Raw genomic sequence first — 14,900 nt, forward strand, 5'->3', positions numbered from 1 at the left:
TTCCTTTGTAATGCAAGCTCTGCATGTGCAGCTGTCATCCGATCCTCTTCACATGAAGTGTGATCTGGAGACTGAGGAACTGGTGCAAAAATGCTCACAGCACCCAGGCCACTACAGTAGCTGTGACAATGACCTGTCTTCCGACTCAGACCCAAGATTCGTATGCCTTCTATCAGCATCCATGAAACTGCAGCAGGCTAACCTGTTAACTAGCGAGTAGGGTAAAATTTCAGTGGGCCTCTCTACAACATGGTAGCTGGTTTCTCCTACAGTTAGCAACGAGAGACAGAAAGTGACCAATACACAAGCCGCCGTGCCTTTTATAATCTAATTTCAGAAGGGACTTTAACCGTATTCTACAGGTTACACAGACCAACCCTAAAATCATGTGCAAGGTAAATACAAAAGGGTGCAAATACAAGGAGGCAGGGATCAAGGGAAACCATGTTAAAGGCTCACTATCAAATTCAATATTGTTACAGGTCATTTCTCCCTAAATGTAATTATAGAGCAACACAATCACAATCCCAATCCCAATCAATATCCCATAAAGTTTTTTTTCCATAGAAAATTCACAAACTGATTTTAAAATTTATATAGAAACACAAAGGAACTAGATGGCAAAAGAATATTAGAGGATTCACACAATTTGATTTCAAGACTTATGGCAACAGAGATAATAATAATACTAGCATAGGGGGACAATGAGATCAAAGAAACAAAATTGAGTCCAGAAACAGATCCACATGTGTGCACAAGCAATCCTAGACCAAAACACAACAGCAATTCAGTGTAGCAAAACAAAAAAATATTTTCCAACAATGATGTTGAAATTGGATATTTTTTTTAAATGAACCTCAATCCCTACTTCACACAACACACGATAGTTCAAGATGGACCACAGCCCCATCCATAAGACTATGAAATTTCTAAAATAAACAAGGGAAATAAGTTTCATGATTTCTGAGTATGCAAAAGCTTCTTAGAACTCAAATCTATTAAAGAAAAAGAACTGAACTGCATCAAAATTAAAAACTTTAGCTTATCAAAATACACTGTTAAGGAAAAGACAAACTTACAAACTGGGAGAAAACACTCCCAGGACATTGATGCTACAAAAAACTTGTATCAAGACTATATTAAGAATTCTTACACATCAATAATAGAAAGATAACCAATTCTTTTTAATATGCAAAAAACTTAAGAGGTATTCTACAAAATTATTAACAATTGTCAACCATATGAAACATCATTAGCTAGCAAGGAAATCCAAAATAAAACCACAAAATACCATTTCACATCCACTAAATAGCCAAAATTAAAAAGAATGACCATGGGCTTCCCTGGTGCTCAGTGATAATGAATGTGCCTGCCAATACAGGAGACAGAAGTTTGATCCCTGATCCAGGAAGATCCCACATGCCCTGGAGCAACTAAGCCACGCGCCACCACTGCTGAAGCCTGTGTGCAAGAGCCCTTGCTTCACAGCAAGAGAAGCCGCAGCAATGAAGAGCCTGCGCATCGCAACTGGACAGTATTCCCCACTCGCCGCAATTGGAGAAAGTCTTCACGCATCAAGGAAGACCCAGCATGAACAAAAATGAATCTAAAAAAAAAAAGATCATTCAAGTACTGGAAAGGATGTGGAGCAACTAGAAAACATAGTCACAGTGAAGAGTATTTAAGAGAAAATTCCAAAAAACTATGCAGCAGTTTCTTACATAGTAAAACACACATCTGCTTGTTTTTTAATTTTATTTTATTTTTAAACTTTACAATATTGTATTGGTTTTGCCAAATATTGAAATGAATCCGCCATAGGTATACATGTGTTCCCCATCCTGAACCCTCCTCCCTCCTCCCTCCCCCTACCATCCCTCTGGGTCGTCCCATTGCACCAGCCCCAAGCATCCAGTATCGTGCATCGAACCTGGACTGACGACTCGTTTCATACATGATATTATACATGTTTCAATGTTATTCTCCCAAATCTTCCCACCCTCTCCCTCTCCCACAGAGTCCAAAAAGACTGTTCTATACATCAGTGTCTCTTTTGCTGTCTCGTATACAGGGTTATTGTTACCATCTTTCTAAATTCCATATATATGCGTTAGTATACTGTATTGGTGTTTTTCTTTCTGGCTTACTTCACTCTGTATAATAGGCTCCAGTTTCATCCACCTCATTAGAACTGATTCAAATGTATTCTTTTTAATGGCTGAGTAATACTCCATTGTGTATATGTACCACAGCTTTCTTATCCATTCATCTGCTGATGGACATTTAGGTTGCTTCCATGTCCTGGCTATTATAAACAGTGCTGCGATGAACATTGGGGTACATGTGTCTCTTTCAATTCTGTTATGCCCAGCAGTGGGATTGCTGGATCATAAGGCAGTTCTATTTCCAGTTTTTTAAGGAATCTCCACACTGTTCTCCATAGTGGCTGTACTAGTTTGCATTCCCACCAACAGTGTAAGAGGGTTCCCTTTTCTCCACACCCTCTCCAGCATTTATTGCTTGTAGACTTTTGGATCGCAGCCATTCTGACTGGCGTGAAATGGTACCTCATAGTGGTTTTATTTGCATTTCTCTGATAATGAGTGATGTTGAGCATCTTTTCATGTGTTTGTTAGCCATCTGTATGTCTTCTTTGGAGAAATGTCTATTTAGTTCTTTGGCCCATTTTTTGATTGGGTCATTTATTTTTCTGGAATTGAGCTGTAGGAGTTGCTTGTATATTTTTGAGATTAGTTGTTTGTCAGTTGCTTCATTTGCTATTATTTTCTCCCATTCTGAAGGCTGTCTTTTAACCTTGCTAATAGTTTCCTTTGTTGTGCATTAAACCAACAATTCCAATCCTAGGTATTGACTCAAGAAAAATAAAAACATGTTTGCAAAAAGATCCATACAGGCCTTATTCTTAAAAATGAAAAAACTGAAAATAACTCAAATACCCATCAACAGAAGAAAAAATAAGCTTGACACATTCATCCAATGGCATACTACTCAGCAATAAAAAGGACTCTGACACATCCACCCTCACAGATGCGTCTGGAAATATATGTTAAACAAACAAAGCTAGATACCAGAAAAGAAGACACTGTACGAAGACCAAACAAAATACCTACAATGTTAGAATTCAGAGTTTTTGGGGGAGAGGGGAACTGAATGCAAAGGGTAACCAGTGAACTTTCTGGGGAGAGATGAGAATGCTTTATCATCCTTTGGTTACCAGTTACATTAGTACAACTGTCACACCTAAAAGTCACATCTAAAACAACTAAGGTCTGTACATTTTATTGTATTTAATAAATATCTCAATGTAAAAATTAAATTTTTAAATAAATGAGTTCATAGTATTAATTTTCCTTTTTTTTCCTTTGTCCTGGGTTGTCTACATGTAGTGTATGTATACATGTATCAATGAGTTCTCGGTAATTATCTCTCATCATCTATGTGCCAAACACTAGGCTAGGTTCCATAAGTCCGTAAGTTCATGCCCTCAAGAGGGTAACAATCTAGGGCAAAGAAATACACACCTAGTAACAGTACACAATGCGAGGGTTTCCATTATAAGGGTATACACAGGGGCCTGAGCGAAGACTCAGGCGACAGAAAAGCCTCTTCATTGGGTGGAGAATGACAAGCGCCAACTGTGGACATGTAGACAAGCAGGAACGGACCATCATAAACAGAGAAATACCCCACGCAAAGACACAGACAAAGGGTCGAACTCGACAAGGAGCTAGGAGCAGTCCAGTGTTCTGGGAGCTGGAGAAGCTATGAGGTGCCATCCTAACGCTACGGCCCTTGGGCTATGGAGCCAGTGAAGAGCCACTTGACAGTTTTAAGCAAGGGAATGATGCTTTCAAATTTGCAATTAGAAGTATCACTTTGCTAACAGTGAGAATGACAGAAAGCCTAGAAGGGAGTAAAAATGGAAGCAATCTGTCAGAGGACAACTGCAACAAGCAAGTTGTTTCCTTTTAAAAATTCAACCAAGGCACATGAACTGAAGAGAAATTGAAGAATCCCCAAAATGGACAGGAAAATGACTAAAGATTCAGATCAGACAGTTCACAGAGAAAAAAAATGAAGCTCAAAATGGCCCAAACAAATGAACGGATGCTCAACTTCACTCACAAGAAATGTAAAAAATGAAAGCTACACTGAGGTATCGTTTTTCACCTATTATACTGGCAAAAACCCAAAAAACTGGACTGTATGCTGTAATGACAAGGCTATGGGAAAACAAGTGTTCTCACACATACATTATTGTTTCAACCCCTATGAAGGGCGACAATATCTATCAAAATTGTATCTCATTTATTCTTTAACCCAGCAATTCCACTTGTAGGAACTGAATCTACAGACATGCCTGCATATGCACAAAATAACAGGGGTACAAGGTTGCTCATGCAGTATTTTTATAATAGTAAAAACTAGAAACAATCTTACTATATACATCACTGGGCTAGTTAAATCATAGTTCATAAACAAAATGAACACTGCAGCTGTGGAGAGGGACAGAGCACACATATAGCACTTTATATACTGATACTGAAGGTCTCCAGGGTGTACTGTTAAGTGAGGAAAATAAAAGGCAAAGCAGTTAAAGTTTCCAGCATTAGTGTAAAACATGTGTTGGGGTAAGAGAAGGAATGGGGTGGGATAAATGTGTTTGTACAGGGCTGTATTTTTTTAAATCCTCAGAAGAATATAAGAAATCAATAATATTGGTAAACTATTGTAGGAGTCTAGGAAATATACAGATGAGGAAGGATACAAGTAAGAGACTTTTTATTGTAAGTCTCTTTTTGCTTTTTTACTTTTGAAGTATTACTGCATACATAGTGTTTAAAAAAAAAAAAAAAGACTTTGAAACTACTGTATCAGAATCAACAGGATTTGGTAACTCAAATTTGATTTAAGAAGTAAAGGAGATGGAGGGGTCAAGATAACACTCAGATTACTGACTTGATACAAATCTAGTCATTTAACTTTCAAAAAACAAAAATATCCTGTGTTAACCAGATGTTAAAGGAGACAGCAGTGCGGCTCAGCTGGGACATGCACTGGAGGTGCTGTGTCTGATGGTGCATGAGAAAAAGGATAGGAAACTGAAAAGAAAGGTTACGGCAGCCTTGGAAGGAAAAAAAGAAAACATTTTATATGAGCCTAATTTACCGAGGAACTATTTATTCTATACACGCAATTAACCTGGAGAATAAAACTAAAAAGGCAACTAACTCAAAGTGACAGCATGGCACATAATCACATCCTGCTCTCACAGACACCAGGCTCTCACTACACACTTATTTCTTGTACTTAGGTAATTTGCCAAGTTCAGAACAGATTAGGAATACCAGTGCTTAGGACACAGTCCTTTCACTGTTGAGGGTCCAGGCTCAATCCTTGGTCCAGGAACTAAGATCCCACAAGCCTCAAGTCTAAGCAAAAAATAGACAAGTTATCTTTTAAAAAAGAATGCAGGTGTAGCTACCAGAGGCAACCATTTGGCAGCAGCATGAGGCAGCAAAAAAAAAAAAACATTATGAGGATACTACCAGTATTTCAAAAACCAGCATTCTTCAGGTGGTCTTCACAGAGCCAAAGTCCCATATTTTATCAACTAAGACTTGGCCAGAATGGTCTCTACTTTAGAGAAGTTTTTCATGGTTCCTATACTCTTAACCTAATCTCCCTTTATCAAATTTCCAATTTCAATAATTTTTATACCTTCCTGAAAGCACTTATTCTACCTCATTTTATAATTATCTTACAATTATAACTGGTATAACTAGTATTTTAAAATATGTCTCTTCCTACTTGAATAAAGATCTTTTAAATGAAGGAATATCTTTCATCTTTATATCTGAAAACAATTTCTTTGGATAGTATAGCATGTAAATATCCATTCAACAGAAAATTATCCATCTTTGCCTTCTCTAAAGTGATACAAATGGTCTTGCCACAAATAGTCTCTCTGCCCCAAGTTAAAAAGTTTTTTAATTAAATATTACATATTAATCACCAGGGTAAGCATTTGGCCTGATTTATACCTAAAACTAATGAGATAAGGGGTGACTGGAATCGACTGCTAATGGATTCAGGGTTTCTCTTATAAAAGACAAAGAGCAAAAATCGTGGCAATGGTTGCACCTACAAACATATTAGGAAAAAATAAACTGCACACTTTCATCAGGTGAACTGTACGGAATGTGAGTCACATCTCAATAAACCTGCTTTTAAAATGAGATATCTGCTATTATTCCCACTTTACAGATTAAGAAACTGAGGCTTGGTGAGATTAGGTAATTTGTCCACAGTGACACAGCTAGCTACTGATGGAGGCAGGATAAAAACCAGTCTAGACTCTTGTCTATATGCTTAACCACCTTGCTCTTCAGCTCTCCTTAGCAAGGGACTTCACTCCTCAAGCACCCTATCAAATAGCTAAATATGTTTCGACTTCAGTTCAAGTCTTCAATGCTAGGGACCTTCCAAACCACAAAGCCCTGACCTAATTGTTAACACCATAAAAGTAGAGGAGAATGAAAAGCAAAAAGCTGAAAAGAAAGGGACCAAAGAGACAGAGGAGGGGAAAAAAGTACTCAAGAGCTATTAGTTCAAAACTTTCCATTCTGAGCCTAAGACTACATGAAACATTACTACTGCTTGACTGCTACCATCAAAGCTGGTGGGCAGGCCTAATTCTCCCAAACTGGGGGTTTCCTGAACTAGTTCGGCCAAAACCAGGATTTCTTGGCAACAGACACATTTAGGACCAGATCATTTTTTGTTGTGGAGGGCTGCCCTCCTCATTGTGGGATGTTCAGCAACACCCTTGTCTCTATTCTCTAGATACCAGCAGCACTGCTCTCCCCCTCCTTCCAGACCCTCCCGGTGGGACAACCAAAATGTCTCCAGGCATTGCCAAAGGTCCTGAGGGGAGAGACCAGGGAAGGAAAGGGTGTTCAAAATCACCCTGGTTTGAAAGCCTAGACTAAGGGTACAAATGATAAAGGGCCATCCATTTGATCGGTCGTGCTCAACAATTTGCGACCCCTGTAGCCCACCAGGCTCCTCTGCTCCGGGAATTATCCAGACAAAAATACTGGAGCGGGTAAGCCATTCCCTTCTCCATGGGATCTTCCTGATCCAGGAATGGAACCCACGTCTCCTGCCCTGAAGGCAGATTGTTCACCATCTGAGCCACGAGGGAAGCTCCACTTTAAGATAATAGTGTATATAATAATTGAAGATAGATACGAACATTTTTTTAAACTTTACTGAGACATCTTTGACATATAAAAATGTAGATACTGAAGGTATATGGCTTAATCTTTTGATATATGTATGCACATATATATATCATGCATATATCACATATATGCATATATGTATATGCGTATATGCATATACATACATATGTCATACATATGTGTATGTATGACATGTATGTATCATTGTGAAAAGATCAAGGTAATTAACATCATCTCTACATGTCACATTTGGGGAGGGTGAGGTGGGGTAGGGGGTAACAGATAAGAGTCTTTTAAACCAATTGCCTCCCAAGCCTAAGAAAAAACTTAATTCATTAAAAAAAAAAAAAAAGTAAAGCTGGGGTGGGGACAGCATGGGGGATTAAATGGGAACAAAGCCAGGTATTCATGCCAACATCCCAGGTTTTTGCAGTTCAGCACGTAAGGTCCCTGACACTAGCAGAATATCAACTATAAAGAGGTACTACTGAAGATCACAAAATAGATCTAAAGGATGTTAGAAATGAGAACTGTTCCCTTTGACTGAAGGAAAATCAGTTTCCCTTATAGAAAAACCGTCCCTCATCTCTGGAGGAACTGAACTATCAAAGTCAAGGTTGCCACCCCCACCAGGGAAGAGGAACAAATCAAATGACAGCATAAATAAAAAATGAAATGACAGTTGGGGCAAGAGGGGTGAGTGGTGAGAGAGAACAAGCAGACAACAGGAGACAGAGCTGACCCTATATAACATTTACTTGCCCTGACTCTCAAATCTCCATTCCTGCCTTTATATAATGTTCTGTTAAGAACAAGTTAAGGGTTCTCAATAACCTCATGTTAACCTTTGGTTACCGTTCACAGCCCAACACTGTAGCCTCTCCATTCAGGGCATTATTCCCCATGGGTTCTGAAATCTTATTCCTCTTGGCAAATTCCATCTCCCTCAAACCATTTTATGGAGAAAGGGGGGCATCCAGATAATTAACCTACTCAATCTAAAGTATGTGCTGCAAATAACCGCTGCCCAATAAGCGTACGAATTTTATCACCATCCTCATAATCAGCAAAATGCAAACCCGAAACAAGGTTCGGGCATGCAGAGCTGCTCAGTTTTGTCCAACTCTTTGCAACCCTTTGGATTGTAGCCCACTGGGCTCCTTTGTCCTAATGGTTTTTCAGGCAAGAATACTGGAGTGGGTTGCCATTTCCTATTCCAGGAGATCTTCCCCACCCAGGGATCTAACTCACGTCTCCTATGTCTTGTCTCCTGCATTGGAGGTGGATTCTTTACCCACATCAGGGAAGCCCTTTTAAAAACAAGGTACAAACCTCTCAAATTAAATCAGCAAAAAATATAGCTTAATAAAGCCCAATGTTAGCAAACATGTAACAGGCATAGTCATATACTGTTGGTTTGTATAAACAATTACATCCTAAATACCACTCAAAAAAAGTCAGAATATAGTGATATATGCATATAATACTCTAATTATTTTTAAATTATGTTGATCTATATGCGCCAATATGAGAAGAGCTATGTGATATTAACTACAGAAAAAAAGTAAACTGCAGGAAGAAGTAAACAAGATAGTTTTTTATAACAACAACAAGTAAGGTATAATACTTTTCTGTATAAATATTTTGAAAAGTAAACTTTCAGAAAACTGCTAACAATGGATTACCTTTTAGGGGGAAACTGTAAAGTAGCTTTTATTTTTACCTTTCTGTACCATAAGAATTTTATCATATACATGTGTAACTTTTAGCTTAAAATCCACGATTCTTTAAAGTACTTCTTTCCTCCTTCTCAACCTTAACAATTACTCTCACTACCAACTCTCCACACACACACACCCAACTCCCATCCCAATATTTGAAGGCTAACTGAAATTGCCTGATGGAATTTCAACTACTTAGGGATGTATTTTGTAAATACATTTTGGATAAGTATCTGGGACTTTCTTTAAAATCTCTTCACTTACCTCTCTACAACAATCTGAGAGATGAAAGAGAAAAAGAATCCCTACCCTGCCCAGGGAACCACAGACTTGTCTCCTTTTGGGCCCCCTAACCATTCCCGCCTAGAGAGAGACAATGCTTGTGGTTATAATGTCTCCTCCTTCGCTCTCCCACATAAAGAAGAGCAACTTCAGCTGCCACTGCAGAGGGAGGAGAGCCTGCCCCTCACAGAATCACTTAACAACAGGGGTCCTACTTTGGTTCTCCTCAGCTCTCACGGCCTTGGTGCAAGTGGCCAACCACCACCCTAAACTTCTACAGAGCAGAGCCTCAGTCTTGTTGGTTGCGTCATCCCTGGTACAATGGATACATGAAGCTTAATATTTGTTCATTAAACTGAATCAGGTCAGAGCACTCTCTGTCAAAGAGAGGAAAGTCAGTAGAGTACTTCTAGATTATGGGCCTTTAACAATGCCTCATATTAGCTTCCTGCTTATCAGTCTTTCCTCCACTCCTCTGAGCTAACTTGTAAACTTTACACTGCTAAACCAAGTATTCTAATAATTGCTTACTACTGATGTGCTCAGTCATGTCCAACTTTTTGCAACCCTATGTTCTGTAGCCTGCCATGATCCTCTGTCCATCGGATTTTCCAGGCAATACTGGAGTGGGTTGCCATTACCTCCTCCCAGGGATCTTTCCCACCCAGGGGTCAAACCCAGGTCTCTTGCACTGGCAGGAGGCTTCTTCACCGCTGAGCCACCTAGAGTTAGGGCACTGTAACTATAATGTATATTTTTAAGTATCTCAGAGTAATGGCTATAAGATTTATTTTTTAAACTAAATTTAACTAATCTGAGCTTAATCTTCATGTTTTTCTCACTGTGTATGATCACCCCTACCAACTGAAACAATTAAAGCAAACTTATCCTTAATTGAACTAATTAGTTAGAAAGGGTTATAAAACCTTTTTCAACTATTGGGGAAAATGATTATAACCAGGTGGTTCATGACAGTGTAGTGTGAGGAAAAGCTGACCTCTACACTCTAAGGAGACAAAATTTTGAACAATTTGGCAGCTTCTTAAATAAGCGTAACAAGTAAATACACTCTCAAAAAAATTACTGGGTTTATTTTTGGACTAAGGATTTTTGGACTTTTTAACATTCCCAAACAGGAATACTAAAAACCAAACACAATTTTCTCCAAACACCTACTGTAATTGGAAGTGACAAATGACTTGTGTAGCAAATTGAGTTTAAAAGTGAAAAAATACACACTCATGTATACATACATCTTACAACAAAATAAAGTTCAACACTAACTTCCAAGTTACTCTGGCTTATAAGTTTAACTAAGAATAAATAAATGCCTTTTGTAAGGCATTTATTTGTCAAGCATTGTAACACAATAAAAAGATCAAGCAACTACAGAAGACAGAGACATGCAAGAGGTTATCTTCTGAGACAATTTAAGTGGACTGAATCCTGGATACAAATTATTAAAACCAGACTCTCAAACAGATGGTTAACCTCCAAACTTTATTTCTTGGTTGAATGAATGAAAAAGGGAGAAGGGAATAGAGAATACTACGCTGTCTGGCAATAAGTGTACATGTTGCTTAAGTCCTGAATAAAACAATACAGGCCATGTGGATGCCTCTAAGCCTCCAAGAGATCTAGAGGCTGTCTCAATTCCATCATAAGAATATGACTGTGACTTTGGATAAATCAATCGAAATACAATCTGAACTTAATTTCTCATGCATATGATGATTGGAGATCTAAGTTTCCTTATAGCCTGCTAACACTAACAAAGGAAATACAAATTTATTCTTTTTTAATACAAATTATACACAGTACTTGTCATCCCAGTCAAACCACCGTGAGCTCTCCTGTTAGTTCTAGGCACCCCTGGTTTTAAAAAAAAAAAAAAAAAGGAGCACTGAGGAAGACAGAGGACAATCGTAATCTTCAAGAAAAAGAAGCAGAAAGAACACAATCTCCCAAAATATTCCCCTCTGCACAAAGTTTTGCCCTCTTCACCAGAGCAAGCCCTGTCTATTATAGAGTATCACTTTATTTTAGGCTTAACAAATTATTGACAAAGCCTGATCCGCAAAATGTAACTCTCTGTGACAGTTAAAGATGAAAAATAATTTTTAAATAAATTAAAAATTTAAACTTTTAATCAACAGCTAATTCAATAGAATTGCTTGTCAAATAACCTTAGTAAAAAACATTCCACGACAATATGAATCATGTTCAACATCACATTACCTCTAATTCTTGAGGTGGGGGGGGGGGGGGGGGGCGGGGGCATAACCAGACAAGAATGAAAGTGACAGCTGCTGTAAAAAATAAAGTTAATACAAACAGAATCAACCTCAACAAGAAAGGAGAAAATAAGAAAGGGCAACAACAACAACAAAGAAAGGGCACAAAAGTTCTTTACGAAAAAACAAAGGCCAATACAAACACTAGGGCTTCCCTGGTGGCTCAAACGGTAAAGAATCTGCAAACATTACCTTGTCATTTAAAATACATGTTTAAGTAAAACACTGAGGATAATTTTTTTAATGATCAAAAAAGGCCAAAAACAAACAAACAAACAAACTACTCCAGTAATCAAAGAATGTCTAAAGTGCACTCTTCCACATACATTTGTAAATTTATTTTGAAAGAATAATGCTCTAATTCAAGCGGATATTTTTTAGTTAAGTTTTTCAGAATAAATCTACCTCAACATAAAAAGTTCCATGTTGAAACTTTCACCTATAAATCACTACAAATTTTAACTAAGTTTTCTGCTATCACCAGACGATACCAAATTAATTGTTTCACAAACTGACCTGCATACACCGTAAGAATGCTCATTTTATTGTCCCTAAAACTGCTAACATCTCTGACATACGTACAACCTAAATAAGTGTCCTTTCTAGCCCCCCTTTTTTTCACTTAATACCATTTTTATGTTTTTAACCATTTTATTTGACCACTCCATACGTGAGTAGGATCCTCTGGAGAAGGAAACGGCAACCCACTCCAGTACTCTTGCCTGGAAAATCCCATGGACAGAGGAGCATGGTAGACTCCATACGTGAGTAGGATCCTCTGGAGAAGGAAACGGCAACCCACTCCAGTACTCTTGCCTGGAAAATCCCATGGACAGAGGAGCATGGTAGGCTCCTACAGTCCATGGGGTCGCAAAGAGTCGAACACGACTGAGCGACTTCACTCACTCACTCACATACGTGAGTAAGGAAAATGCTCTATCTTGAAACTTCACCTACATGTGTTGAGAACAATGATTACACTGCCATTCAAGTTTTAAATAATTATGACTTATTTACAGCTCGTCTCATATATAAACACACTTGAATTTTTAAAGGTTATTAGGAAAACAGCAGAAGACCCCCAACTCACTCAAGACCGCAGACCCACCGTCTAAAGGCTACATCCAAAGTTTCCGAAATGGTTTACTAAACAGGGTTTATAGGGTCGTTCAGGACAGAACTGCCCATCCATCATTCCATAACACAAGTGTGAGAAGAGCGTTCAAGGCACGTTCTCCAAAATGAGATAAAGGGTTCCCTTTGGGGGTTGGCTAAGATGCCTAAAACGTGTGTTAACTGGTTAGGGACCTGCTCTTCCAAACCCTACCCCGAGATTACACAGAACACAAATGGAACGCAGGAAGAGGCAACTCTGAAGACGAGGAGGTGCCGGGATTCAGGGTTCAGATTCATTTGCCTCGAATAACTGGACGGCTGCTGAGCGCAGCTTTAACGCATATACCAAAAGGCAGCCAACAGCTAGAGAACCACACACCAAATCCTTCTCCCGATCAGAAACTTTTCAGGTTGTCACCCAGACAAGAGACGGCACGAACGTCAACTCCTACAGCCGCACAGGGCTGGCACGGGTCGTTCCGACTAGGAGGCTTCCTAAAGGAAACTCACCCCCGGGGAAGGACTCCTTCTCAAACCGGGTCCTCGGGTGCCCCCTGCACCAGCTGCGGGAGGCGCGGCGGGCGCGCTTTATACCTCCGGACGCCGGCAAGAAACTATACGAAAATGTCACTCGGTCGGCCCACGGTCGCCGCCCGGAGCAGAGGAGCTGCGCGGCGCTGGGGACCCGGCGGCGGGGTCCAGGGCGCCGAGGCCCGCACAGCGCTCGGGGTCCAGCCGGGACCCGCGCTCCCCGCCCCTCGCCCGGAAGGGGGGATGGAAAACCCGCCCGCCCGAGAAGGATTCAACAGGAGCGCCGCGCCGCCCGCCTGCCGCCCGGGAAACAGCCGCCCGCCCGCCGGCCGGCCGGCCGGGCGCGGGGGGGAGGGGAGGGGAGGCGGCGGGGCGCGGGCGGCCGGCGCGGACCCCCGGCCGCGCGCAAGGTCACCGCCCCGCCGCCCTCGCCGCCGCGGGCGCCCCGGCCCGGCCAGGGCGGCAAGTTTAATTTCTAGTCGGCGGCGGCTGGAGCCCGCGGCGTGGAGGGAGCGCGCCCGCCCCGGGGCCCTCCCCACCCCCACCGGGCAGCCCCGGCCCACGCCCCCGGCCCGCGCCCCGCTCCTCCCGGCGCCGCCGCCGCCGCCGCCGCGCAGCCGGCGGCTGCAGCCCCCGATGCCGGGAGGCGAGTCGCGGCTGCCAGGCGGGCGCCGCTTTGAGCCCCGCCAAGACACAGCCGCGGCGGCGGGCGCTGAAAAAAATGGAGCGCGGCGACTGGAGAAGAGAGAGGTTTTCTCTTCCCGTTAACTGAATTGTTTCCTACCTCCGGGTGCCCGACTCGCTACTCCTCTCACTCCGCCGCTCTCCGGGATCCGCCGCCGCTGCCGCCGCATCCAATCGCCTCCTCCCCCCCCTCCCCTTCCGCAGCCAGCCCGGCCGTTCCTCCTCCTCTCCGCTTCAAAATGGCGCCAAGCGCTCTTCGGCGGCTGCTCCAATCGAACCGCCGCGGACAGCACCCGGGGGCAGGCAGAGCGCCGCGTTGGTGCGCAGCGCCCCCTACCGACCCGCCGGCCCCGCGCGCGCGCACGCGCGCCCCCGCTGGCCCGCCCGCCCGCCTCCCCTGTGCCCCGCCCCGCCCCGCCCGGAGCGCGTCCCCGCCGCCGCTCCGCCCCGCCCAGCTCGTCGCGCGCGCACGCAGCCACACGGGCACGCCGCCGCTGCAAGACCCGCAGCTGTCAATGCTTTCTCTGCCTCTTAAGACTTTCTTGACTTTTCCCAAAAACCACACAAATTGTTATATATTTCTAGCTTTATGGATAAAAGTTGGAAATTTTTCAAAACAGTGAAATTCAGTACGAATGTTGTGCTAAGTAAATAAAATTGGGGTTAAGTACTTTGCTCCTTTACTTTTGAGATGACGTAGTCATCTCAAAATGTCATAAAATAGCTTTTTTCTCCACTATGTATGTTATGTCTTTAACCCCACAGCTTCCCCATTTTCAGGTATTGTTTAGGAAGCGGGAGGAGGGAGGAACATAATAATTACATCTGTAACAAAGCATTCCATTCATTCCTCCTATGACAATTGTTATTGGAGAAATAATCTGAAGATCACCGGACCCCTTCCAGAAGGTGCCGTTCCTTCCGCCTTCAGCTGTAAGGTGGTATGTTAAAGTTGATCTATCGATTACTATTAGGATGGAGAGAGGAAAAAATAACTTTAAAGG

The 14,900-nt window shown here is 41.8% G+C and overlaps 1 protein-coding gene across 3 annotated transcripts in view; it reads right to left on the reverse strand.

The window, feature by feature from the left end:
• Positions 1–14,152, reverse strand: part of PDS5B (PDS5 cohesin associated factor B) — a 189,151-nt gene extending 174,999 nt beyond the window's left edge. For 2 of the 3 annotated variants that reach the window (XM_027557450.1, XM_027557448.1), the window contains exon 1: positions 13,997–14,152. The gene's annotated coding sequence lies outside the window, so the exon portion shown is untranslated. The remainder of the gene's footprint in view (positions 1–13,996) is intronic. The other variant, XM_027557449.1, reaches the window with a different exon arrangement.
• Positions 14,153–14,900: the final 748 nt, after the last annotated feature.

Source organism: Bos indicus x Bos taurus, chromosome 12 (assembly GCF_003369695.1).
Source record: "Bos indicus x Bos taurus breed Angus x Brahman F1 hybrid chromosome 12, Bos_hybrid_MaternalHap_v2.0, whole genome shotgun sequence".
NCBI lineage: Eukaryota > Metazoa > Chordata > Mammalia > Artiodactyla > Bovidae > Bos > Bos indicus x Bos taurus.